Source organism: Leptosomus discolor, chromosome 2, assembly GCF_034619465.1.
Source record: "Leptosomus discolor isolate bLepDis1 chromosome 2, bLepDis1.hap2, whole genome shotgun sequence".
NCBI classification, from domain to species: Eukaryota; Metazoa; Chordata; class Aves; order Leptosomiformes; family Leptosomidae; genus Leptosomus; species Leptosomus discolor.
Genome location: NC_141392.1, coordinates 12,326,876 through 12,351,880, shown reverse-complemented (window position 1 = coordinate 12,351,880; position 25,005 = coordinate 12,326,876).

Sequence of the window (25,005 nt, the reverse complement as noted above, 5' to 3'; positions counted from 1 at the left end):
CATACAAATGCCATCTTGTTGCTTTGACCAGTCACCTTTTAAATATTTATGTTTTATTTTTATCTGCGTATTAGTGAGACATTATTTGTGCACAGGCTGTTAAAAACAGTTCTAAGGGAAACACACTTCCAGCTGGTTTCCTCCTGTTTTCCATCTGCTGTGTGTATGTGTCTTTGGAGGCATTTAACTGTTTCTTGTCATGGTAATTGGTATTTTTTTTCAGTAGTGAAGGTGGGAGGGGTGGAGGAGAGAAACCCTAAGGCATCTGTGTTTGTGCTCAGTTGATCTAAAAGAGATTATCCTGGTTATTTCCTAATAAACATTATGCACTTTAAAAAAGATGGGGTGGGACAGGGGAAGGGTATCAAACATCAAGTAACATTAAGTTTTTAAGAGTTAACTTGCCGAAATTGTATCTTTGTATTCTTCTATTTATGCATCGCTACTCTTTCCCCATTTAATCTTAAATATGTAAATCCTCAATTTATCTGGAATTACTTAGTGAAAGGCTGATGTGTGAGTGTGGCAGATTATAATATTCCATCGCCACCCCTGATCCTCTTTACCTCTTATTCTTTTCATAGCAGATCAAAAAAAGCTGTATGCGTGCCACAAGAATATATTATTTTAAGAGACTTGGACTTAGAAATTGATTTCCTTGATGAGAAAAGGAAAAGTCTCCTTCTGACCTGAAGGGTCACTTCATAATCCTGTCACTCTACATCAAAAAAGCTTTTTTTTTTTTCTTTTAGTAGAAGATGAGAATATTTCTGAAAAGGAATTAATTTTTCAGATACAGTGAAAACGATGACTTAAAGAGACTTAGCAGATGATAGAGGTCTGTCCTATTCAGAATACATCTCCTGTGATTAGAACAAGCTCTGAATATATTTTAGGGTCAGGCAGTTTTAGATGGAGATTGGGATTTGTACTTTGGGATGAAACCGATCTTATATTTTTATCGAAGTACTTAAGGTTTAAGCTGTAGTCTTCCCTTTTTTTGCGAAAGGATTTCACTGGTTTTTATAATGGGGATTGGTGCAAGCAGCCAATAATTTCTGTGTATGGATTTTAGTTAATAGGATATTTGAAATGAAATGACTTTCATCACCAATAATTAGGTTCAGCTACTAATACTTTTTTCATAGTACTTTTCTTAACAGAAAGCACCTGATACCAATGTAGACTTTCATAATCTATTGTATTTATGTAATTACTGAATATGTCTTAAGAAAATTCCTTTAAACAATATGCTTAAAAACCAGCAGTCCCAAATATTGTTATGCATTCTGCTGATGGAGGTAACCACAATACACACAGGTGCATATATGTACGTGTCTGATCGTGTGTGGAGACATGTGAAGTGCTGGCTTCATATATATATTTAAAAAAACATTATGAGGTGTACAATATATGACATATCATTTATGATATATAACATCATGTATAAAGCATCATATACAATAGTATTTAATATTTAGTAAATATATTTTAGTGTACATATTAGTATATATTTATTAATTATACATTGTATATTACAGATATGTAACCATTTGATAATTATATCATAGGAGTAATCAAAAGCTATGAACAAGAGGCTCAAAACAATTTAAACAGCTTAAAAGCTTTTGTACAGGTGCATTATAAAAATGGGAGGTCAGTGCTCTGAAGACCTTAGAATTATAGTTTGTTTAATATAGTGATAATTGTTGTATGATACTGGGTATCTTTAACGTAAGGTGTGTAAAGAGAAATGCAAATTGCTTTTCTGCAGATAAATTGGCTATTGTCTGGACTATCTGTTAGTTGTTCTAATTGCTGGTCTGAAGGCAGCAGCAAAATATTGCCCACTGGTAAAACTGTTCTTGTGATGACAGCATGAGGTGATAAAGCAAAAGCCATTATTGAATAAGTAAAGAGATTTTTTAATTTGAGGACTATTCTAAGAGGAGAATTTTTCTTGTTTTGCTAGGCTTTTAGAAACTACTAATTTATGAATATTTAGTAAAGATTGCTAGCTTATGTTACTGGCTGCTTGTGGAGATCGGCAAAGAGCTGTTTTGTGTTTAGGAGCTGCAAAGCCAAAGTAAATCTGTGGCACGAGCTCTTGCTGGTGATTCCTGTACGAGTCTGGCCCCTAAATGCTGGTGATAGCTTCAAATTGTAGGCAGAGGATCCCAACTGCTGACTTGAATTGAATTGAAAAGCAGGGTTTTAGTCTAATAATCTAGTTTAGATCTGATACTCCCACAGGAATCTGGCAAGAGGAGCTGATACTTTTACTCACGTTCACTGTGTTCAAGGTAGCAGAAGTCTGTGAGGATTTTGGAAATGTGGTAAAAGCCCTAATTTGAATCAAAGAACTCCATCTGTATCTAAACCAGATAGTACAGTGTTTACTAACAGAGAGTAAGTATTTGCATGAGTTGAATTTTCTGAACCTTAGAAATATAACTGTAAATCTTCGAGTAATAAGTAGAACTAAAATGCCGGGAAGTTGCAAGCTCTCCAGGGCAAAACAGGAAAAAGGAAAACTGATACTTTGACCCAGGGAAACACAAAAGCTGGACGTGCCCAGGTACCAGCTTGGGGAAAGAAGCATTTAAAACGGGGAGTCCAGGAGCCCTTTCGCACTCTCATCCCTGTCCTACGGAGCTGTTCAAAAGGCAGAGCTGTGTCTGCTTAATCGATGAAAGAAAAGAAAAATCCCAGGGTGAAAACTGTTTGCTCTTCTACCCTGGGATAAATTCAGGAAGCTCCAGGTTGCCTGCTTCTATGCACTCGTTTGCAGTTATTTTCAATTTCACAAGTGGTAGGTGCAGTCTGATTTGAAGTACTCACATAGGCTGGGATATGGCCCCTTTCCGCCTCGCCGGAGCCCCCCCTGTCTCGGGGCTCCTTTATTTGGGATGTCAGAGCGCACCCATCACCATGGCACTCACGTGCCCCCTGACAGCGCGCCGAACAACACGACTAGCATCTGTCGGGGCCGCGCGTCCTTTCTTCCACAGCCGCCCCTGAACTCGATCCACCCTGCCCTCTGCCTGACCTCTTCCCAAAGCCTCTCGCTCCCCGCCACCCGATTGCCCTGGCTCAGCTCCGCTTTTCAAACTATTACCCTTGGAAGTGCCTCCCCACCCTCCGCATCGGCTGCGAGACGGAGCCAGCAAGGAGCAATAGCGATCTTGCCACGTGAACTTCCCTTTGTTTTTCTTTGCGCTTAAGACGGACCGTCTCCCTAGTAACTTTTGTGGCACTATATGTGAAGGGGCTCATTATGCAAAACATACATTTTCCTCCCTGCTAAAACTCCGTGGAGCGTTGCTCAGAGCGTTTCAGCGGCTGCGTGTTATACCGGGATATTAAGTCCGCCACAAGCTTCTATTTACCAGCTCATACATCACTCCACCGTAGAGCGGCTCTAAAGATTGCTGAAATACAAACTTACTGCATTTGATCCCAGCGGAAGCTGGATGCGGCTGCTCTCCGAGCCAGCTCTCGGAGCTGAGCCTTCAGACCTCTTGTACCTATATTTGATCAAAGACACTAAACCCCCAAGTAAAATGCATAAATATTGAAACGTATTGCGAAAATAAAACCACCCCACCTCTCAGGACTGGGAAACCTAATGGCTGGACGTGGTATGGTGGTGCAGCATTTTCCTATTGTCTTAGCAGAGGGGAAAAAGTTGACTTCAAGAATGATTTGCACATACCAGCTCCCTGAAAAGAAAAATGTGGGGCCAGTTCCATAGTTTCCAAATGAAATCTAACCTTCAGCCAAAAATTGAGCTGTCCAGGTTGACAACATTCAGGAAACTGCTTTTCTGGAGAGGTGACTGCAGTGGCAAAGATAAACCGGCAGGAAGGTTTCTTTGGAATGATATGAATTTAATGAATCATATCCACATAAAAAAAATCCCAGCTGTTCTTAAATTTCAGGGAGATTTAAGTGATAAAAGATATTTTCCCTGTCCCTTTAGATGTGTATTAGAGATGACAGGCCTTAGATAAGCCCTCCTGGGAATCAAGCTTTCCTTTTTCTTTAATTTGTTTTAAAGAAAGAAAGGAGCCAGGCATGGTTCTGAGTCTCAGATGGGTATAATTAGTTATTTGCTATTACTGGACTTTTAAAGTTGTCTACTCCCACTCTTTTTATATTAAATAATTTTCTTTTTTTTTAAACCCAGGCTAATGCCAAACTACATGGCAACCCACGCCCCCGCCCCAAAAAAAAAAAAAAAAAAAAAAAAAGAGCTGTACTCATTTGCCTTCCCCCTTCCACCATCCTTGTGCAGGGTGCATCCTTTCCCCTATTAACATATTGATTTATTTAAATTAAAAATAATGATCTCCTTTCCCCTCTCCTCCTCCTCCCAGCAGCAGAGTCTGTCTCTGATCCTTATTAACAAATTGATTGCAATATTGGTGTCAGTATGGCTCATTTAGTAGCGCTTTTGCCTAAGGTCCAGAAGGTTGGAGGAGGGAACAGCTTCCACACGTAGACGTTGGCCCAGCTCCAAGGCTGACACTGCTCGGGTAGAAGGGACAGCTGCTAGAGACGGCACCGAGACTCTTAGCGGGGCCCCCTTTTGCGTGGTGAGGATCTGGCTGGAAGCTGGAAACCCCACAGCAGCTCTTTAAAGTGGATGTGAGAAGAGCATCGCCACCCTGCCCCACGTGTCCCCTCCTGACCTCCTGTGCAGTGAGGAGCCTCGCTGGTCCCAGCCCTTCCAGTCCCCCAGCCCTTACTGAATACAAGATGGCAGCTGCGTGATGCTCGCCTTGCCAGTACCAAGCACAAAGAACTTGAGGATGTCACAAGCCCTAAAAATACCATGTAAACCACAGCTGCCTTATGTCTGTTGAAAACAAAGCATGAAAACATGTTTTGGTCGTCTTTGGCCTCGTCCTCATTCCCCAGCTTTAGGGACTGCCCTGTTCCAAGTCCAGGGAAGTGTGTGAAGGGCTCACGGTCGGTTCCTCCTCGTCAGCGCGGTGCGGTCATTCCCATTAATGAACAGAAGCTGCGGGGCTGGAAAGGTCAGCAGCTGTGGATGAAAAGCTACAACAGGATCTGCTTGCCTACCCGCCGTTTTGTCTCTGGCATTTGGCTGCTCACACCACGCTTGCAGCAGATTCTGCTGAAGGGTGAGATGTGCCTGGGCTGTAGCCCCACAGCCCCACCAGGTAGTCCGGGAACAGGCTCACTAATGTCAGCTCTCTCTTAATGGCTTTGGGGGAATTTTGTTTGTCCCCTCCAGCCTGTGCCAACTGCTGGTCTGGTGACTGGCTTTCGTAATTCTGCTTAACGCTTGTGGGCTAATAACAATGCACCTTCCCACATGTTGGAGGGTCATTAGACCCAGTGCCTGTGCTGCAAGCCTTGCCATTTGTAAAGGAAAGGAGACACAGAAATGAGGTTGTGCTGCTCTGTTCTGCAGCTGAGAAGTGAAGGTGCAGAAGGGTGGAGGGACTTACTCAAGGTCACAAAACAAGACACTTGTTTCTCCTGTTAAGTGCCCCTGCTTTGGGCCAGGAGAACCCATTTCCTGCGCTGTGCCACCAGCTTTTGAGCAACTGCCTGATTCCACCCTGTTTTCAGTTAGGCCCTCAGGCTCCTGAAGTGGTAATGAAAACTGTGTTGTGGCCAGAACATCTTTTTATGGTTTCCCCTTCCTCTGCACCTCTGAAGGGCAGCTGCTCCACAGGAAAAGCCCAAGGGAGCGTGGAGGCTTGAGCCTAGAAGGAGGGAGATGCCCATTCTTGACGTGTGCTTAGTCACCTAGAGCAGATGGTGTTGTTTCTGGTTCCTGATGGGATGACTTTCAGCTCCCAAAAACCTTTCAAGTTTGACCACGCAGACATGCTTGGAAGAATGTCAGATGAGCACACATCTGTCCAAGACCTTTTACCAAACAGCAACATGAGTACAATTAAATTAACAAAGGGAGAGTTCACAATTAAAGCTGGAGCAAGTGCATGGCTTGTTTTCAAAGAACGGCTTGAAAAATGTTCTTGTACAAGGCACCCAGGCCAGTGCAGTTTTCTCCCGTTTCGTTCTATGAAGTTTTATATACTTCTTGCATTTTGAAATACACTGAAATAAGCAGAGCTGTAAACTTTACAAAAACTAGAGTTATTGATCTTCTACATCCTTCACCATCTGCTTAGTTCTGGTGTCTAAAAATATTCAGTCCTTGCTCTTGCTCACATGATTGTTGAGAAAATGCTAGAGCTGGTAAATCAGAAAAGCACATTGTGTATTGGGGGGGAGGGGAGTTCCATCAGGAAAATATGCTGTCTGAAGGGAAAAATACAGAAAAAAAACCAATTCCAGTCCTGTACTTAAAAAATGAAAGAAGAAAAAATCAATCAATTTTTCAAACTGTAGGGAGAAAAAATAGAATATATCTGGAGTATTATTTTCTTTTGAAGACAAGCCACACAAACTTCACACCTATACCATACTATAGAAATGTATATTTGTTGTATGCTTCAAAGAGTTGGAGAGTATGAATTCCCTATTATAGCTTTTGAAAATTGAATCCAACTGAACAATTTATAGGTTAAAAATATTACAATCGGAGAAGACATGTCTACCTCCAGGATATAACAGCAAAAGTACTGTCTAAAAAAGTACGTCTTGGGAAATCGTTCTAGACTCAAAAGGCTGAAAGGTGTTATCCTTATTTTGGTTGAGAAAAAAACATGCAGGATACAGGACTCTGTCTGATTTCTAGGATGACTGAGATTTTGAGAGCAAACAGCATCCATTTATTTCAGTAGGAGCTGTATTAGTAAATTCACAGCTCAGCTTTAAAACTCTCAGTTTCTTTCAGGGTTTGTGTGTGGTGCCCACAACTACAAAACCTAAACATGGCTCAGAATAAATTTCATCACCATATGGAGGTCCCTAGTGAAATCTGCTAGATCATTCTCTGTTAGTTTGTGAATTGCTGATTGGAGTTTGAATGTGAACCCTCTGTCATGGGCTTTATGTGAGTCTCAGGGATGAGGAATTTGGTATTGTTAGAACGGATAAAAAGAAAAGCAGGATATGCTAGCACGTACTATTTCATGAATATTATTTACCTATTTATCCAAGCGGCTCTTTTGAGGCCCGGTGACATCTGTTACCCAAGGTGACTTTACAAGGAGAAAAAGAAAAAAAAAAAAAGGGGGGCTATAAAATGAAGATTTAAAACAAAACTTTCTGATGATGATCTGTGTGGAGGAAGAAACGTGGCTGCGTCCTTCGTTCGCTGCTTCGTGAAGTACAGATTTGCCTGACAAATTCTGTGTGTTTCCAGGATGCTTGACTTTGTTTTTGAATCTAGTTTCAAATATGAATTGCCAATACCAAAGCAGACAAACAGTTCGCTTATTTAATCCTATGTTCTGCGTTTAATGCTGACCAGCATCAGAGAGGACGGCACAAAGCCCCTATAATTCACCTACACAGAACTTCCTCTCCCTGTCCACAGACCTGGTTATCGTGTTTTCTGCCACGAAGCAGCCAATTGTACATCCAAAAGCCCAAATCTCCCCCCAGTTTGTCAGAGGGCACTCCTGAAGCTCTGAGGGTATATCAGAACCAGGCAGGAATTCTCAGATGGAAGAGATCTTTGTCAGAAAATGCCAAGTTGTTGGAATCAAGAGTGTTTCTTGGAACTAGGCAGGTTTGGGGACCCGCCAGCGAAATGCAGGCAAAGGTTCCCCTGGAAGCCTGCCCGTCTGCCAGGAAGGCTTTTGCTCGCTTCACCTGGTGGGCTTCCAGGGTCCACAGAGCCAGGGCTTCTCCATCACTTGGACCACTTTGGAGTTGGAGCCCTCAGGGCTCACAGCTCCAAGGCAGCCTGTTCCAGGATCAACAACCCTAGGGCTTATGGGCTGCTCTCGCTGGATTGGGAGCTGTGAAAGCCCAGTGCTCCCAAAACCCCAGCTGCCGGCTGTGCGGCTGGGAGCCCCGCGTGCTCTGGCACCCTGGGCTTTGATGGAGGGTAAGAGGCTGAGCATCCCGGGAAAGGGGAAAGCTGGAAGCTCTCCTGTCAGGTTCATTAAACCAAATGAACCAATGATTTCACTCTCCAAACTTCCCTTCCAAGGGAAACTTTGAAATGTTTGTTCTGAAACAGAAAAAGTGCACACACCCCCCTCCGAATTCCCTAAAGTAGTGTGGTTCCAATTGTTCTGAAATGATCTGTGATCTTGGTATGATTGTGCACAGAAGCTTACAACAAATCCCAGATTTGGTCCTACCAGCATGTGACATTTGGCTTTTGGCACAAGTAAGGAATTTTGTAAAAAGTAAGTAAAATACTAAATATCTAGGCCAGGGTTAGGCTTAATTAGAGATTGTATAGTGCACCCAGGAGCTCAAGTACTTGTACTTCTGAGTGCCCCTTCCCTAAAGACCGCTGAGCAATGAAGGGGTATCTAACCACCCAAGTTTTGTGGCTGGGCAGGTGAAAAAAAAAGAGTCTTAGTAGAAGTTCAGTAGCTGAACTAATTACCCGAAAGTGATTGCCTGAGGTTGGACCATTTATTATCTCATCAGCATTCAGTGCCACTTCCATAGGATGAAGGAGAAGGAAGAAGAAAAAAAAAAAAGCCCAGAAACATGAGAAGGAGAGCAGATAAAAGGACAGCAGTTAGAAAGAAAAAAAATGTTTCTTTACTCTGTACTTTTTCTTTCTAATAGGTCCCCCTCCCAATCCACCCGAAGTACAGCAACTGGCATGTAATGAGTTCTGCAGGGATGGAGCATCGGCAGCATGCTCTGATTTCTCACTTTGTGTTTGACTAGCTCCCCAAATTCCCCAAACATTTGGGAGCAGAAGGAGGGACAAGTGGAGGCAATATATTTTTGTTTATATATATGTATATATAGTATACATACACATCTATATACACACACACACACAATGACAACATTCAGCTCATTAGTACTTCTCAGGACTTCGTTGTATCCATTGGCTGGAAGAATGGTTCGGGTTGACATGAAGTTTCCATCTAAGCTCTAAGGAAGAAGTGCTTTGGACACTGGTTTTGCTAACACAGAGATCTGCTTCCTGGAACTAAAGATGCCTCCTGGAACGACACCTGGAACATTTGGAAACTTGGATTTGCCTGGGGGTAGTCGCAGCTGACATCTTAGCTCTGCTAACATATGAGGTATTAAATATCTTCCCTCCTTGCACTGGATCTTTTATCTTGGAAATGGTCTTCCACAGATACAGACAGGATGCTGACTAACTGGAGACTGATGGGAAAGGGCCTCCAGCCATCAGTGTGCTTGATTTCAGTGTGAGACAGTGTGCTAACCCTCCTTGCAGCTGCTGCGGGTGTGCTTGCCTGCCCAGTAGCACTTTCCTCAGCTCTCTTTGCAGACTGTGGCATTCCAGGGACTTCTGCCCTTTCCTTTTCGAGAGGTTTTCTTTCTCTACATGCAGAAAGCCGAGGAAGCGATGGCTTGCAGAGAAGGTGCTAGCAAACCTGGCTCTTGCTCCCAGTGCATTTTTAACAAATGAGAACATCCTTCCAGTAATCCATGTTTGCATTAGATGGAAGTGTTTTGGCTTCCCTTCTGTCCTTGAAAGCCCAGTGGTGTAATAGGAATTTAGGAAATGCAGGCTGTCAAAAGTAATGTAAAGAACAGATCTATCTATTCAAATGCAAATTGCCAAAGAAGAGAACAAAGGAATTCTTTCCTCCACCAAAAAAAAAAAAAAAAGAGACAAAATAATTAATTCTTTTTAACTGAGGGCCACATCCCACATTTTTTAGATGATTTGTCTGTCAAAAGTTCTGTGTTGCGCTGTCTCCAGATTCTCTTGTGCTGCTGGGACACTCATTTGAGGAAAAACTGAAGGAATTTTCTGTCAAAAGGTTAGTGTCACACATGGGGCTGTCACTCCAGATCTTGTGGGAGGAAAAAACCTCCTGCCTTTACGATTGCAAAAGTTGACAGTAGCACCTGAAGATAAGCCAAAAACCCATGCAATGAAATCAACTGCACACTGTGAGCAGTGCATGTTTCTGCTGTCTTTTGGGCTGCATTGGACCAGCCTAGCCCTGTCTCAGACACCCTGCACCTCCAGCTGCTAACAGGGAATCTCTATTTACTCTAAGGACACGCCAGTGTGCTCTGTGAAGCGCCCAGCAACTGCAGAGTGGCCAGCATGTAGATGATTGAAGAGATGTAAATGGCAGCAGACCTGTTGCAAGTCAGGATCATACAAACATTTTCCAGACCAGTACCTCACACTGCTAGTGGTTGCCTTGTACATACCAGCACAGGCAAAATGAAAGCTGCATCTTTTCTACGCGACACTCCCAAGTCTAAAATAAGATAGGAAATTCCTCCTTGTTCTGCTCCAGTAAAAAAATACAGATTGCAAAATTTGGAGGACAGAACTAAGAATTTGTGTGGAGAGACTGATTTTTCACTCTTCCTTTAATGTCTGTGGACCATTCAGAAACTGTGGTGCTGAGCACAGCAAGAATGCTGATATCAAAAGAAGCAAAGCTCTCGCTTACTGCTGCCGTGAGCTATATGCACTGTGTAAAGATGGGCTGTTAATCTTGGACACAAACACAGTTACACCCATTTTCACATTGGAGCTGCCTTTTGTCTTTGCTGGAGATATACCAACGTGTGCTTGGTTGGGCACCCAGTCCTGCAGCTCCAGGAGTCTGTTGCCTTTTTATTTCTTTTCACTAGTGTTGAGACAGACACAAATGTTTAGTCAGAACATCCTCAGAGCTTAAAGCAAGTTCAGCGAGGCAGCTCAGGTGTGTGACGCCAAAGGCTGAGGCAAATTTGTATGGGCTTCTTTTAAGGCACGGGATACTCAGCTTCTGTGGCTACGTCATCTGGCTTCTACATGCAACTATCTTGCCTCGTTTTTATAGTAGAGAGATGGAGGTTGAATATTTGTTTTACTTTCAATTTTAAGTATTTTTTCTTCACTTGGCCTCTGCCTCCTGTGTTTTTCTTACCCCTTCTTCCAGTTCCTACGATTTCTTTTCCTCACATGACCAGTAGCTGCTTCCCCCAAATACCTGAGCCCACCCAGCTGATAAGAAGCACAACGTCTCTACAGCTACGAAGTATATTCCTCTGGTGTGCAGATAACTGGTGTGTGTGATTTGCGCATGTTAAAAAGGCTGCTTCTCTCTGGGGCAGCAAACCCTTTTAAAATAAAGACTTTAGGAAGGAAAATACTGGAATGTGCTTTGGGGGAGTGTGTGTATTTTGTCTTGTTGAGCGTGAAAGGCTGATTAGTTTTTACTGTTGGACTCTATGTAAGAACTTGCTGGTTTTGAGAAGTACCCAATGCATTGCCCAGAGAGGGAGAGATGGGTGCCCAGGGCCTTTGAAGAGCCGGTCATAGTGCAGTAGCACAGACAGCAATAGCGAACAGCAGAGGTCCCTGAGATTAAGAAAAACTTTTCCTTAAATCGCGGGGCACCCTTCTTCCCTCCCCGCAGCGATCCGCCTCTTCCCGGGCCCCTGCCCCGCCGCAGCCCCGCAGCCCTCCGGCCTCCCGCGGCGGGCTCAGGCGGCAGCCGGGCGGGAAGCCCGTCAGCCGGGCGGGGTGGCACTGCAGCTGCTGGCGGGCCGCTCTGCCCCGGCCCCGGGCGGCCGCAGCGGGAGCGGGGCCGAGGCGGGAGCGGGCGCGGGGCCGGGGCCGGGGCGGGAGCGGGGCCGGGGCCGGGGCCGGGGCCAGGGCCGGGGCGGGAGCGGGACCGGAGCGGGCGCGGGGCGCGGGGCGCGGGGCCGGGGCGGGAGCGGGAGCGGGGCCGGGGCCAGGGCCGGGGCGGGAGCGGGAGCGGGCGCGGGGCCGGGGCCGGGGCGGGAGCGGGAGCGGGCGCGGGGCCGGGGCCGGGGCCGGGGCGGGAGCGGGAGCGGGGCCGGGGCCGGGGCGGGAGCGGGAGCGGGCGCGGGGCCGGTGCGGGCGCTGCGCTCTCGGCGGCAGCCGCTGGGTGTCAGTGAGCCTCTGGTTTCCGTGCCCGGCACCCGGCCGGGAAATGCAAAGCACGGCGGCAAAGCCTGCCCGCGGGATCGCTTTCAAAGCTTCCAGCGTGATTTAGAAAGTTGGTTGGTTTCTTTTTTCCTTCTTCTTCTTCTTCTTCCCTCTATCGGAAAATATTTAGATTAGATTTACACTTAAGACGGCAACTTTGCAATGACGGCGAGGTTTTGAGCTTAAAAGAAAACCAAACAGACTCAGAAATGGTGATTGTAGTATTTTAAATGTTGTTTTGAAATGTAATTTAACTCCGGTCTGGTCAGATCCACAGGCTGATACTCTAATCCCAAGTGAAGCTTCTCGTTGATTTAAGAAGCTCCTCTTGGACTGTTTTCTGGACATAGAAGAAAAAGCAGAAAGTGGATAGCTTTTTCTTTCAAGAGTTGAAAGCAGCACCCGTTTGAGGTTTTAAGAAGATTTGGAGAACGGGGATTGATCTGCTAACATCAGAGAAGAAATCTAGTGGCAAATATCAAAACCTCATAGCATATTTTACTACTCAGATGTTAGTGACTATCACCTTCCTGGGTTCACAAACCCACTCATTGCTTATTCACATTTTTTTAGTTGCAAAAAAAAAGTAACCCCTGAGTTTGACCACAAGAAACATAAGAGTAGGAATAAAATTCCACCTGCCTCTTTAAAAATCTTACTGAGAAAAACCTTAGACAAGCAAGGGAGCTGCTTCATCATAACCCCTTGAAATGTGCTGAATCTCAGCTACCTGTAATACTACCTGATAATTACATGCAAAGACCTGGGTATCAAACGCCTGACCCGACCTTGTTGTCACCTGGTAAATGTCAGCACATAACAGAATTTCCTTAGAGCAGTCGCAGTGCGTTTCACCACAAGCCCAGGTAGGGGAAGAGAAGCAGAGGAAAGAGTGTGATCACTGTCAATGAGGGGAAGGGTTTGAGTGTTGCTTCTCACACTGAAAACTCTTTGAGAGAACAGGCCTGAAGCTCAAAAGCTTTTGAAGGGGCTGTTTGGAGGGAAAAACACTTCCAGCTGTCAGATTATATGAAGGTGAAGACCTGTATCTAACACTGCAGATGGATTGAAGTTGTGGTTTTGCTGGGAAGGGGTGAGTGGGACAGAAAAAAGTGACAAAAAACCAGAGATTTTTCTTTTTGTCATCTTTGCTTCACATAATTATTACCTGAGTTCTAGTAGTATATTAACAGTAGTAATTTATGCCTGTGTCATCTCAAAGGATCCCAAGCAATTTACCATAGACTTTATATCTATAGGAAGTGATTTACTCACCGTGGAAACACAGTTACCTTTGGAGTGAAAAGCAGCAACTGTTTGAGATTGTACAGCCACAGAACCTGATAATTTAGCATTGGCCATTTCAGTGTCATGTGGAAATCATAGAGGGGAATTTAGAGAATTGGGAAGTAATTTCATAACTGAGGAGGAATGTGGCAGGTAACACCCTTGCCCCAAGAAGTGAAAGAGCCTACAAAAGCCATCAGTTACAACACCCTGCAACCACTAGAAACTACTTATGTCATTTTCTCCTACTGAATTGCAAAAATTTATGCATTCGTATTTTCCTTAGAGGCTTTTTGTCCAAGTTCTGGCCGGACTCAAGTCTCCTGTAACTTGTGAGAGCTGTCAAGATCAGAGCCCCAGGTGGTACAGCTGCAGGCCATGTTTAATAGTTAATGCTGAACAATGTTATGATATTTGTATCCTATTATTCACAAGCTATTGGAAATTCATGGTATTTTTAAAATACACTGTTGAAGATGGGATGAAGTCTTAAGAAAGAGCTTCTGATGCTTACCCTACATTTTGCAGCTCTGAAGAATATTTGCGTATAAACTTGAGTTATTGAATGCCCCAAGCAAATGTTCTTCAGTTATTCCTCTCTACTTGATGGGATTATAATTTGAAAGTCTGCTGTAACTTTTATCTTGCTCAGAAATATGTCTCTTGGATGCAATGCAGAGTGCACACTATGGATGCAAGACTGACTTTTCGTTTAAGTTTGCGTGCATAATTCCTCTTGACTCAGCTGAACCTGATTGTGTGTCTGAGACGGCTGCAGCTGAGAACCTCAGCTGTGGTGCCATTGACCTTGCTTCCTTCCTAGTTGGTCTTCAGTTCTGCCTTCCAAGGTGTAAAGGGATCAGTTTAAACTTTGGTTTTCAGAGCAACCCGTTCTTGCTGGGCTGATAATGCCATGAAGGGTATTTGGAAAGCTTCCTTTTCTGTTCTTCCCATTGTGGTAATAAAGAAGGTTAGAAATAGGTGGCTGACCATTGGATATGCCATGTAAGCCTTGCTAAGGTAAACAAAAGAAATGGGCAATCCTGTCACTGAAGCAAAGGGCTGCTGGAAAAGCAAAACTATTTTATTAGAGTACTGGGTGGTGTCTGATGTCTGATGCCTTTGCTGGTGAATCTGGGAAAGTGTTAGTTCTGAGGCAGTGCAGCAAGTCAAACATTGACAGCAATAAAACTGCAGAGAGCAGGGGCACAGACAGAGGCAATGTCCTTAGAAGATGTGCAACAGGACAGATTGAAACCTGATTTCAGCTAAGAATGAACACTCTTTCTGCTGACAGAATCGCAGCATCTGCGAAGAAAGGTGACGGGAAGATACTCTTCCTTTCATGTGCATCGGTTGAATTGGCCACTTGGTAATTTATAGCCTCTATTGCAATATCCATTTTGCCTTTTCCTTTCTAGAAGCCAGGGCCTGCTTTCCAAGAAGTGGTTCAGCACTGGAAAATCTGGATGGTCCAGGTGCTATGCTAATCAGATAGATGTTATTTTGGGGTGGGTGGGTAGGTACAAGCTGCCATTCAAAGGAACATGTGTATATGGATGGCAGGAACTGGCTGGCCGTGAGTAGTTGCACCTGCATATCTGGGAGATCAATATGATTGTAAATGCTTCTCTAGTCCTATGTAACAAGAGTCCCTGTCTCTCTCCCTTAATAACTACGGGAGTGCACATCCACAATAAGAGCTATCCCATACTTAGAGAAACAGAACCAATAACTTGGAGGAAAAAGGAGGTGCTGTTGCTTTTATTTTATAAATAATGAGCAGCAGATCAGAAAACTGGCCACTCTCAGAAAACCAAGACTGAATTGTAGGTCCTTTAGTCATGAAATTACCTTCTTCTCTGAGCTGTATTTATGTTTTGTTAAAGACTCTGGTATCTCTGATTTGTCATGAACCCTAGTCTTAACTCTTATCATTTTTTCACCGTATTTTTTTCTTTTTCTTTTTTTTTTTTTTTTCCCACTTCTCCTTTCTTTTTCTCCCCATGGCTATTTCTTTGAAGTAGCCCCAGGGAGGTTCATGTTGGTAGCAGACTTGGAAATCAGTTTTAAACACGACTTCCCAATTCATACCTCACATCAGTTTATTTATTTATTCATTTTTGTAGATCTAGTTTTTTCCAGTTAAGAACTGTGTAAATAGCCCTAATGAGCCTTGAGGGCTCTCATTTGCTTAGAGAGATTAAAACAAGCTGAGAAGTCTCCAAGCACATGGGGCTGAAGGTACAAAACATACCTCACCTAAAGCTGGTCAAATAATTCATCCTAGAATTAGCTGATAGAACAAGACGTTTTGTGCTTTTTTTGCTGTTGTTTGGCTTTTATGATTGTATTTAAGTATTATTTTTTGTAAGCAAAGTTGAGTCTACAACTTGTTAAAAATCTGGTCTGTTTTGAGTATTTGCAATTTATAAGCTCTTCCATGTTGTGGATCACCTAAGTCATACTGTGTTGCCTTTTTTCACTGAATGGTATTTTGCTTATCTGAATGCAACCCACGAATATTCTTAATGATATGACAATACATTTTGTTTCAGTGTGAATGATAAAAAATGCCTCTCTCTCATTAAGATTTCCACAAAAATTCACCTGCACCGGCATTCATGGTGTTTTTTAGTGCTTGCGCAAAAAGGCTTACAAGTCTTGCCCACCTGAATGTTTACTGCTAAGGAAAGTGAGGGGCTGTATCTGTCAGGAAAGCAAGTTCATGATTGTGGCAGCACACGCAGCACATGTTTTGGAAGCTCTTTTGTTTTGCGTGAAGATCATTCCTTTTTCTCTCGCTGGCCTGTTTGTGCACAGTGGACGTTGCATGCAGATTGTTTCTAATGACATCATGATCTGCTAGTCCGTACAGTTGCCCTGTGGGATCAAATGTTTTCTGAGTGTAGGAGGTAGATTTATTTAATATAAAAGCATATAGGGAAAACATCCTTGAGCTGCATTTTCCGAACGAGGTCTCTGTCTCTCTCTCCCTCGCAGAGAATGACTCTCTGTTCCACTTCCCCTGTATTATCTTACCTACACAGCTCCTTGGGAACTGCATGGCTGAGCAAGGATGGTTTGCTGCTCGAACAAAGCCCAGCATTGTCCAAGGGGCAGGCGCACAAATCTGGACCTCGCCCCTGGAAGGGAGCAGAGTGACCCTGAACCCGAGCTCCCCCAAAAGCAAAATGCAGCAACCGCTTCTTTGACCTAGGGTTTGTTCAACAGCATCTTTTGAGAGATGTTAACCTCCAGCCACCGTTAGCACTATCACATGTGAAAACAGGGGCCAAACAAAAAAGCTCTTGTTGGCTGCTTGGAAAAAATGGGAATGAAATTGGTTCGTACATTGTAACTTCTGGAAGTCCTCAGCCCATAGGTGCTGGAGCGATTTTTTCTTTGTAGCCCTGGCTGACTATGCTCAGCATATAACCCTGAAATCTAACAAATGCTGACCTTGCCCGTAAAAGCAATACATTGTTTTTAAACATTAGTTTCCTATTCCTGACAGATAAGATGAAAAGTTAACAATGCGTTAAGGCTGTAAAATGTTGGCCAGAGTTTAGATTTCACCTCTGTTTAACTTTTTGTCAACAGATTGGCATTTTCCTCCCCATTCAGAACAGTTGGGTTTTGCTTTCAGCAGTGAGTAATAGCTCTTAGATGCTCTCTCACGCAGAGATTTGAGTTCAATATTAAAGCATTGATAACACTGTTATTATCAGAAAGACATGGCCTATGGGCTCAGAGGGAATCTAAAACAGTCTTTCAGCGCAATAAAAGAATAGTTCTACATTATGTGACATGAGGTTCCCAGATACATTACTTAACCAGATCACGGCATGCTAGTAGATTCAGACCCATGCAGGCCTGCTAAGTCTTTCTGAAATTACTTCCTTTCAAGAAAACAGTGCCCCAGTGCAAGATATCTTTGCTAACACACTGGGTATAAATTACTGCTCCTGCAAGTTAAACAGCATAGCCAATACTCCCTGGGAGAGGCTGTGTTGGTTCAGCAGGGTGACAGAATCACGCCGCTGGGACTTAAAGAGTTAACGATGTTAGCTGGGGGCTATGTTTCAGTCGCTGTACTTTGTGCTGTGCTGGAGTTAAATGCTGTTGAAACTAAGTTAAGGGCAGTGCTGAATATCAGTATATCCACTGAGCCAAGGAGATCCATTTATTTTTAATTGAATTAAATTGCTCACAAAATGAAAGGAGCATACTTTCATTAATATTTAATTACTTCTAGTGTTAAACAATGATCACAAAGAAAACTTTACTGGGGTCTTTCCTATCTCTGCATTTTTCTATTACTTTGTTGCATGAAATGGTCCTGTTGGCCTGCCTGTGATTTGAATGTTAAAGGCTACTAAGGCTGAGTGCTACTAAAGTTTTCAGCATGCTGGGGAATAAACTTGAGCTTTGGTGCTGAAGCTGCTGTGGAGCTACAACCAAAGAAGGGAGAGTGGGAGATTTGCAGCAAGACCAGAGTGAATGGCTCTTTCTTCACAAAAAATGGGACTCGCCTTAACACTGGCCTGAAAGTCATCCATAGAAACATCAGTGTCTCAGCTGAAGCAGGCAAATGCTGCTGTGGCTACTGCCACTACTCCATATTATTTGAGTGAGCTCTCTGGTTGGTAGGAATAGAAGAAAAGGATGTGTGATTTTCCCTTCAATTCAAAACCAAAATTTAAGCATGATTTTGAAATCTGTGAAATTAAAACCAGACTCTGCTTGCACATTGCCAAGGAACTGAGTCGCTGAGGGAGCCAGTTATACCTAAAACTGGCTTTGCAACTCTAATCTCATACCACAAGTGTGGCCTATAATTTTCCTCAGTGAGGTGCACTAGATGGGTATATATATTCTTCCACCTACTTGTATTAAGCCCAGCAAGTACTTATGCAAAAAGCTGAGGTGTTGTAATCACAGCAGAAATCACCATGGATAGTGTAGACCTGGCCAAATTAGGAAACCCCTCCATATGTTTCCTCTCTTAGGCAGCAAGGAGAAAGGAAAAAATACTGTATGCATTGAAGGTTCACAACATTAATTTTTGTGTATAATGTTCTTTTTAACATAATCCAGTTCAGATAGAAATTAACCTAGTCCTGCAGCCCAAGAGACTAGAGGTATGACTGGTCTAGTTGCTTGTAGTGGAGCTAGGCTGGTTTATCCCAGTTTGGCTTTTGGCAGTATTGGATGGATTAAACTAAAGCCATAAGTTCTGAAATTAAGTATGTATTTTATATGCTACTTTCAGTCAAGACCAACCCCTCTATATCTCACAGCATGTCCTCATATCATTCACAGAAAAGGTAATGCTATTAAACCAGAGCAATTAACTATGGAAAGCAACTTCTAAGTGAAGATGATACGTTATTTTCTCCTCAAACGCTGTCTGTAGCTTGAATGTTGCTAAAGAAATTGCTTGGCTCCTCATTGCCATGCTGACTACGTCTGCTTGATTCAGAAAGCACTTATTACGTTAGAAAATGCCGGACCTGCCGTTTCAATGCCACACGCAGACCATGAATGTGGGTAGCACATGTCTTTTGCTAAGACTTAGGTCCGTCTTTATTCAGATCCCCTTTCCAGGTAGCTCCAGGTGCTCCGATGTTTCTAAGATGTAAGCTTTCCCTGTCTCAGAGGAAGGAAATGGTAATTCCTTGGACCTCCCACTGGAAAATGAAGAAATCATCAAGAGAAAGAAAAATGTCAATAAGACACTTCAAGCAGCACATTTCCAGGCGATCATGCTACTTTTAGTGTGTTAAAGTCAGTTGGCCTTTGGACAAATGCCTCATCATAACACCACCCGAGGTGTGTGATAATCGCCAAGAAATGGTCTACCTGTCATGTCTTATTGCTTAAATATTTATGCTTATGACATTTGATTCCTACACTCTATATGTCATCAGAATGTTTCACTCACAGTAGATATGTCATCACCCACCAGGAACAGCTGACACTAAGGATTAGAACACTTTCAAATTAAAAATCCCTAAACAAAGAAATGACATGCTAGTAATTGTCTAGGGTAGTATAAATCAAATATATGATGATATGAACTAATAGATTTATTACATTAAGCTGACCCAGCCATTTAATTTGATGAATCCTGTGTCTCACTTAACTCTGTGAGGAAAGCAGAGAAAGAATAGGGCTTGTATTAATGGTACTTCTTATTTTGATGAAGGTCATGGTGTATTTCCTCTCAGTACCACCCTGTGGAGTCAATAAGGAAGAGCACGTGTTCTGTGGCAGAAATTGCTGGAGAGAACCAAGTATGCAAAATTAAATCCTCCTGCCAAGTAGTTCCTGTCTTGAAGAATTGTTTAAAAACATTCCCAGTGCATCCAGAACAATGTTGGGTGACCCTCAATAGGAAATCAGTTTCTAATAGACAACAAACTTCCAGATACTTCATACAGGGCAAACCCAAATTTCTCAGGTAGCAGAGCTGGTGCTCCTGCCCCTAGTCCACCTTTCCCTGCTGTGGGCCAGGCAGAGGAGATGCCTACCCTCCCAGCCTCCAGCTGTGCCCCAGGCAGCGATCCTGCCTCCAGGTGGTGTCTAGAAACCCGTGGCTGGGCAGAGATGCAGCAGAGGTGCTCAGCTTTTGGCAGCTGCTCTTGGTCTCTGCTGCAGCAACCATGGTGGGATGGGTGCAGCCATTCTGCAACTTAGGTATGGATCCGTGGGCTGCCAGCTGGATCACCCTAGTGCCGGATGTTTTTAACTGGATTAATAAGCTGTAATGCTGATGTTTTCTAATAAGCCACTGTGTATGAATGCTGTTGACCTTCACTGAATAGAGTCAAAGCTGGTCAGTAATGTGTTTGAAGGCAGGGCTGCTGCCAGCATCAGGAGACTCTCTTTAGACCAAGTGTCCATGAAAAGTAAGGTCTCACCTCTCTTGTTAGTGTCACCAGGGTGTGCACTGTAATCACAGCAACTAGTTCCCTGGTTGTACCCAGACATACTTCTTTAGGGCCTTTTTCTCTCTAGCACCCACCAGCACTGAGTCTAAATAATGACATGGACACATGTGGGACAAAAGTGTAAGCTCATGCTACATGTGAAAACACACAAATTGAAACACATACATGAATGAGATGGAGCGAAGATGCGTAATTTCATCTTAACTGTGGTCCCCTCCCAATTCTATTCCAGTTAAAATAAAAATGATTAATCAAAACATTAATTGTTAGTGAAAGAAAAAAACCCAACAGGCTTAATATTTTGCTGCTTGAAGAATATTATCAGTTAATGGCTATAGACCCATTTGTAGTATTCTTCAAGCAAAATTCCCCTCTCAGAGCTGTGTGGTGGAACTTGGCCCAAGACAACGTGCTCTGACTGTGTACATATAATGCCCTTTGATATAAATGGGGGAATCCAGAACACTGAATGTGCTTTATGGCCCTAAGTGAAGGATTCTTCCTTTTGTGTCAGAGTAGCATGTATCAGCGCTTTCACTCATGGATTCTGTACATCTCCCTCAAACCAGCCCAAATAAAGCAAGCACCATGTGATCTGTCCTGGCACTGGCTCAGCAGGGTGGCATTGAACAGCTATATATATCTGGCACAATGTGGCTTACACGCTGCGTGTGGATTTGAACGTACTAGAGGGCTTACCCAGAGTGGCCCTGCACACCCACAAAAGACGGTCAGTTGTCCACAGCCACTAGTGATAGCGGGAGCAATTGCCTTCCATATCTGCCGCTGTGCACGTGTCACTCCCGCTTATAAAGTTATCAAACGTTATGCCCTTCTCTTTAATAAAGGGGTTATCTGAGGGGAGGGAGAGGACGTTGTTTTGGCTGGAATTTCACAAGGCACAGGTGGTACAACCAGCTGCAAGATCTTTAGTTCTTGTTGGCTGTACACCAGCTCTTGGTCTTTTCATAGTTCTTTCACTGGTAGTGAAGGAGGAGGAGTGGCAGGAAGGGACAGTGGGTCCTTGATGATGTTGTTCAGCATCAGCAGCTGTCTCAGGTTGGCATTAGGCTCTGGAACAGTTCCTCAGGAGGTGTTTATGCTGAACCGTTCCCTGGTGACACTGGACGCGATAGCAGAAATGGTAATGCAGCGAAATGTTTATTGAAAAGAATCCATGCAAAAGTCTGCCCCATCTCTGAATTTCCCCGTGCAAACCCATCTTTTACTTTGTAAACTGCCTGGGGTTGTACAACAGACAAACAAAAGATATCTCTCCATAGAAAAGGAGAGATTCTTCCACCATTGCTTCCCCTGAGTGCTACAGCACAAACTGTGAAAATGGACACAGCACCCAAGCATATGCCTCTAATTAACCAATTATTTATGAGGCTGCTGTGAATGGAAATTACTGGAGATAAGGAGCCAGATCTTGGTTTTACACAAGATGGAGTGTTCCTGAGAGAAAAGAGGCAAACCCCAAATAATGTCAAGATATGGAATTAGAAAGAAAGAAAACATTCACAAGCAGGGAAAACAGTTTGGGCAGAAAAAGAGTTTGGGGGAGAACTAGGAGGAAGCTGGCATTTGCTTCTGCAGAAAGCTGGGGGTTTCCTAAATGGTACAAGAATTTTATGGGGAGATAAGACTAAAAACTTGAATGTAAACAACACAGGGACTATTTTTTTCAGCCTGCTGTATTCTACTTCATCTCTCAAATGCCTGCAGAGATCACAGGAGCTTGACTTTGATGGCAGAATATCCTGAGAAGTTGTTTGTATTGGAAACCCTGTTTGATTTCTCACTCTGTTAGTGTGTATATGTGTATGGTCTCAGAAGGCTCCTTGGAAAAGTTCAAAGGAACCTCCGTAACACTTTTTGACCATAGAAGTGTGAATTGTAAGGGACCTCTGGGGGTCATGTAGTTCAGCCTCCTGCTCAGTGCACGGCTATTACTAACTGGTCAGATAATGTCAGCTCTGTTTTCCTTCTCAATGAGTCTTAAAAGCCTCCACAGACAGAGGTATCAGCTCTTGGGTAACCCATTCCTGCACTACTTCTCTAGTGAGTAAGTTTTCCGTAACGTCTGTTCTGAATCTGTTGAGCCACAGCTCATGGTTATTGCTCTTTGTTTTACTGTCTGCCACTACCGAGAAGAGCAGCTTGGTTGTCTTTGTGACTTCCCTTCAAATACTGACTAGAGACCTCCCTTCCCACCTTCCTCTTCACCTTCTTAAATAAGCCCAGTTGCTTCAATCTTTCCTCACCTTTCATGTGCTTTAGCCCTGATGATCTTGGTAGCCTTCTGCTGGGACCTCTCCAGTTTCTCAGTATCCTCTTTGACTTCCAGGGTTTCAAAACTAGAGGTGGTATTCCAGATGGAGCTGAACAGAGGGGGATGAAAACTTCCCTTGTTCTTCTGGTTGTGCTCATAACATAGCACGGTACAGGCTTTGCTTTATTCTCCCTTGGAAAGGGATACCTCCTGACACGACAATGCTTTGACAGGTGATATGTGGCCTTCTTGTCATGGCCACGCTGGAGAAGACGACCACCTGCAAGACACAGAACTAACAAAGACCAGATTTGGGGAAGGCAGTTTAGAATATCACAATCCAATTTTCTGAAGTGAGGGAGGTGCTTGGGTAAGTTGTGCCGTAAGCAAGCAAAACGCGAGTGTCTGCTAACAAAGTGAAACATGCCCAGGTCACCTAGACACTTCAGAAAATGTTGCTCCAGGTTTGCCTCAGTAAGCTTGCTTTTTTCTTCTCCTGTGTGCATAGTGTATTGTAGACAGCAGTATAAGAGCATTTATTCAAATCCAGCAAAAATCAAGCTCCTCTTTCTCCACTAAAAGGTTTGGATGTGTGCTCTGCAAATTCATACCAAAAGCCTTGCTTCTCCACACAAGAAAAGCCTGTCTCTGGGAACATTTAATATACAGAACATGTGAATAAAAAGAGGGGATGTAACATTTGTGAGATCCAGAAGCTTGTGACAGCCACTCAAAGAACGAAACACATGTATTATGACAAAATCACAAACTGCTGGCTTGGCAGATTCCCTGGGAACAGGCGGGGAAGGTGATAGCTGCTTGAAAGTCAGAGAAAGGATCAATATTGAATAAATCAAAACAAATATGTGATAGGTTCTGAGAATGATATAAAAATGAAATATCAGGGAATTTGAGGCATGAGAATATCCAATTACTGGGCTAGTGCTACAGTCACTGTCATACCGAGAAAAGGAGGAAGGCAGAATGAAGTTACTGACGATGTAATAGCTGGTAGTAGTCTTATCGTTTACACAGGCAGCCTGTCTCAATATACTTAGAGCAGGAAGATACTACTGCTTGTATTTTATGGATGGAGGAATTGAGGCACAGATCACAGGTCTTTTACTCCTCCTGGTCCTCCACTGGAGCTCACTCTTTGTCCCCCTTTCCCTCACTGCCTCTCCCAGCACTTCACTCGTGCTGATTCAAGCCTGGATTTGAGTGTGTTCTTGGTGTGGCAGTGCCCAGCAAAGGACATGGCCACTTAGTCATAGAGGGACGGGCTTCTTTGGGGAGAGAATATTCAAACCTAACGCAATGGGAGAGGAGTAAGGGAGTAAGGCCTCTGATAGTGGTGGAAGATCAGGATTTTCTTGCTTAGCAGCACTTTCCGTTTAGAAAGCACCTCTTTACTGTGCATTTTTCTCCCAAATCTGCCTGCTTGCATCAATTTTGTGCATTCTTAGGTGTTTTCGTTGTCTTTTAAATTTTGTTTCCCTTTCACTTTAAATTAAAGCACTGAGATGAAAGGAGTCATTACCACAAGCTCAGTAGTGTATGGGCTTTGTGCTGGCTATCCACATGGAGGGAATTTCACCCGAAGAAGTTTTCCACTGGAGACAAGACTAAGCTTCCAGGGATGAATTTCCTGGAGCAAACAACCTCTTCTTTTCTTGTTCTGAAAGAACAAGTTCAGGACACTGAAGACAATACCTATGGCAGTATTTTTTAGCATTTCTTACTTGTCTCATAACTTTAGTGACCTAGCTGCCATATAACAATAAAGAGAGTATTGCTGTTCCAGGGAGTCTCAAATTGCAACCCCATACCTGCATCTCCTGTCACCTTTCAATGCTGTGATTTATTTACCTGAGAAATGTGTGATCATAAGACTGAGATTTTAGAAAATACTTCTGTAATAAGGAAAAAAATCCCCTATCTTTCCAAACTTTCTTCACTGGCATTTTTCTTCTTCTTCATTTTTTGTCTCAGAAACAAGACATGCTGAGTGGTGTACTATGATTTGTGTTCCTTTAATATAAGAAATACCAGCCGACCTAGCAGAATGTATGGATTTTCTTTTATCCTTAACTGAGCACAAAATATCTTAGCAAAATGAACATATACCAGCCCCATCCTACTGAATTTCTCTCATATTTTTCAGATAACTTTACCTCACTCTTTCTGTAGTTCATTGAGATAACATCTTGCCTTAGTTTATTTGTACCCATGCTATCATATTACTGCAAATTCTACAGATAAAGATGAGGAGAAAGTGAAGGAATTGAAAGAATGGATGCAAGACTAATGTTTATGAAGAACAGTGAGATAGCTTTCGATGGAAGATGCTGTAAAAGTGCAAAGCTCTATTATTATTGTTATTATTACTTTATTATAGGTGGTTACCGCACAGATCTATGACTGGATGAATTAAACTCAAATAAAAACAAGGTCTG